This window comes from Arachis ipaensis, chromosome B08 (assembly GCF_000816755.2).
Source record: "Arachis ipaensis cultivar K30076 chromosome B08, Araip1.1, whole genome shotgun sequence".
NCBI classification, from domain to species: Eukaryota; Viridiplantae; Streptophyta; class Magnoliopsida; order Fabales; family Fabaceae; genus Arachis; species Arachis ipaensis.
In genome coordinates, this window is record NC_029792.2 from 83,517,351 (window position 1) to 83,520,764 (window position 3,414).

The 3,414-nt window shown below is 30.1% G+C and overlaps 1 protein-coding gene and 1 long non-coding RNA gene across 2 annotated transcripts in view; both read right to left on the reverse strand.

Annotated features, from left to right (window-relative positions):
* LOC107612079 (subtilisin inhibitor CLSI-I) overlaps positions 1-3,414 on the reverse strand; it is a 5,101-nt gene that overhangs the window by 1,097 nt on the left and 590 nt on the right. The gene's annotated exons all lie outside the window — the stretch shown is intronic.
* On the reverse strand, positions 95-1,452 carry LOC110265951. Its single transcript, XR_002352650.1, has 2 exons — positions 1,161-1,452; positions 95-668 (listed from the first exon to the last, which is right to left on the reverse strand). It is a non-coding gene; the product is annotated as an uncharacterized LOC110265951 (long non-coding RNA).

Consider the following 3,414-nt stretch of genomic DNA (forward strand, 5'->3'; position numbering starts at 1 on the left):
CGTTACACATCCAAATCTTTTTACCAAACAAATCCAACCAAGTAATTAGAATAAATTACCATTTCTACCCATAAAAGTTGAAAACGCTGACATATCTACTCATAGAACATAAAAATTACCATTTGTACCCATAAAAGATTGACTTTCACATGCAAAATTACCCAAATCCTAAATAATTACATAAAATCCACAAACTACCCTTAGTGATCCTCATCCTCTTCAATTTTTCATCTAAGTATGAACCAGCACTACTGCAGCACCGTCCCCTTTTCACTCTCTCTCTCTCTTCCTTCTCCTCCATCTTCTTCAATCGTCCTTTCTCTCTTTCTTCCCCCCCCCCCCCTGCCTTCCTCTTCTTTTCCTATTGATGTTTCTCTCCTCTCTTCTTTGTTTCTCTCTCTTCTGTGCATTAATGGTGGTTCCTCTTTTTGCCATCGCGAGCTCCATCTTCTCCTCCTCTCCTCTTCTTCTTCGGGAGGTTTCTAGCTTCAGAAAGTAGCAATTTTGAGTCCTCTATTTTCTGCAACCCCAACTTCTTCAGCGCTGAGTTCCTTCCTTTTCCACATGTCGTATCTTCGTCTTCTCCTTCTCTCGGCATCATTGTTCTCTTCTCCTAGTGATGCGTCTTCGTCATCTCCTCCCAATGTCGCCAAAATCAAATTAGTGTTCTGTGTTATTTGCAACGAAAATGGTGATATGAAATCTGAAAAATTGTCAATTTTTGGTGAAGGTTCTAAGAAATTAGGGTTTTATTTTAAATCTGTGCATGTTCTATTCTTCAATTTGATCTGAGTTTGTTCTTTTTTGTGATTTTGAAGAGGATAGTGGCTGGGATATGTTGATGTTCAAGAGGTGAGAGAGAAAAAGTGAATGAGTAAGTGAGTGATAAAGAGAGAGTAGGAAGGGAGATGATACTACAGTAGTGATGGTTTAGGTGTTGTAGATAGTGAGTGAGGGTGGGTGCGTGAGAGAAGAGAAGGGGGTAGTTTGGAAATTTTATGTAATTATTTAGGGTTTGGGTAATTTTGCATGCGAAAGTCAATCTTTTATGGGTACAAATGGTAATTTTTATGTTCTATGGGTAGATATGTCAGCGTTTTCAACTTTTATGGGTAGAAATGGTAGTTTACTCTAACCATAACCCAACAAAATCCACTTACATAATGTGCGCGTGAAATCACGCCGTTCTTCTTCATGTTTTCTCTGATCTTCTTCTTCGCGTTCCTCCTCTCCCTCCTACTTTTTTTTTCCTTTTTCTTCGTATTCTTTCTTTTTTTCGTGTTCATTCTTCTTCTTCGCTCGTTTCATCCTCATAGTCGTTCTTTTATTGCTGTTATTGCTGCATCTTTTTTTCCTCCTCCTCTTCCTATTGATTTTGCAACATTATGTATTTTTTTCTTTGTTTGATTTTTTTTATTTTTTTATTTTATTTTTGTTAAGAGAGTAAAATAAAAAAAAAGATGAATAAGAAAAGAAGAAGATGATAACGATAAAAAAAGAAGAGGAAGAGAATTTTTGTCAAGAAATAACACCAAAATTTTTTAACCGTTACACAGAAACTTCTCAATTTTGACACTGAAATTTTTTAATTGTGGCACAAATTTTTAAAAGGGTTATCATTAAATATTTTCAGTATATTTTATATTTAATTTCAATGCATTCTAGATCTGAATAAGGTGCACTTTTGGTTTGAGCTTATTTTTGGAATGCACCTCAATTAACCCTGAAATTAAATCAAGAATTCACTTTTTGTATAACATTATGTGTTTCTTTTTCTTTGTTTAATTTTTTGTTTTTATTTTTAAAAAAAAAATAAAACAAGAAGAAACTTGAGAATGTAAAACAAGAAGAAAAAAGATGAATAAGAAAAAAAAGGATGAAGATAAAGCAGCAAAAGATGAAGAAGAAAAATAGAAAGAGTTTTGAATTATGCAGAACTTATCAGAATAAAAATACACTGAAATTTCTAACAATAACACATAAATTTTTTAGTTTTGAGTAAAGTATCGTTTTTGTCCCTAATGTTTGGGGTAAGTTCTATTTGTGTCTCTAACGTTTAAATCGTCCTGTTTATATCCATAACGTGTATAAAAGTGATTCAATGTTATCCTACTATTAATTATACTAACAAATCAGATTATATTTTTCAATTATTCTCTCTTGGATGTATTCATTCTCAATTAGGTCTCACTTGGATGTGTTCGATTTTAATATTATACCCACTATTTGTGTTTAGATTCAATTATGTCCTTAAACAAGTGAATTATATAAATGTTGTAGGAATTAGTTTTAACTTTTGATGAGTTATTTTTCGGAGTGGATCATCGATTTTATCTCAGACATTTATATTCTAACTTCAAGAAGAGATTTTTAAAATTCAAACTAAAGCGCTCATGATATGTAATTGACGGCAGGATAACATTAAATTACTTTTACAAACGTTAGGGATACAAATAGGATTTACCCCAAATGTTGGGGGACAGAAACAATACTTTACTCTTTAGTTTTTACACCGAAATTTTGCTACAAATGCACAAAAATATTTTCTTTAATACTGTATTTTTTCTTCTTCTTTTTTTTTTTATTTATTTATTTCTTTTAGTTGAATGAATGTAGATTCATCCTCTTCCTAATAATTTTGCAACATTATATATTTTTTCTTTTTCTTTGTTTGATTTTTTTTATATTATTGTTAAAAGAATAAAATAAGAAGAAACTTGAGAAGATAAAATAAAAAGGAAAAGATGAATAAGAAAAAAAAGATGGTGATGATAAAAAAAAGAAAAAAAAGAAAAAAAAGTAGAAAAAGATGAGGAAGAAGAAAATGAAGAGTTTTGAATTATGTAAAACTTATCAGAATACAAATACATCGAAATTTTTTAATAATAATACATAAATTTCTTAATTTTTACTACGAAATTTTATTACAAAGTACAAAAATATCTTTTTTAATACTGTATTTTTTTTTTGTTATACATATAAAAAGAAGACGATAATAATAATAATAATGATAATGGAAGTTCTCATTATTAATTGTAAGATAACAAAGACACCCAAAAGAAAGTTTGTAAGAAAACAATATGTATGTAGGAGTAGATTCTCTCTAATAAAAAAAATTGAATGATATTTAGTATTTAATCTAATTATTTATTGTTCTTTTTCTCTTATTTATTTTTAGTTCTATTCATAAAATTAAAGGTGAGAGATCACATTATATTGTATCAATTGTTAAAAAAATCGAAAAAGATTCTTTTCCGTATGTACGTATTTGGTTTTTCACCGGATTGTTTTGGAGTTCCAGTCGTGATTGTCCTTTTAGCCGGCTGAAGACTGCTCTTCTAGTCTTCTTCTATACAGGCAGATAAGCATTTGACAAGAGGCAAGAGAAAGAGATACTAGGTACTTTTTACTTTT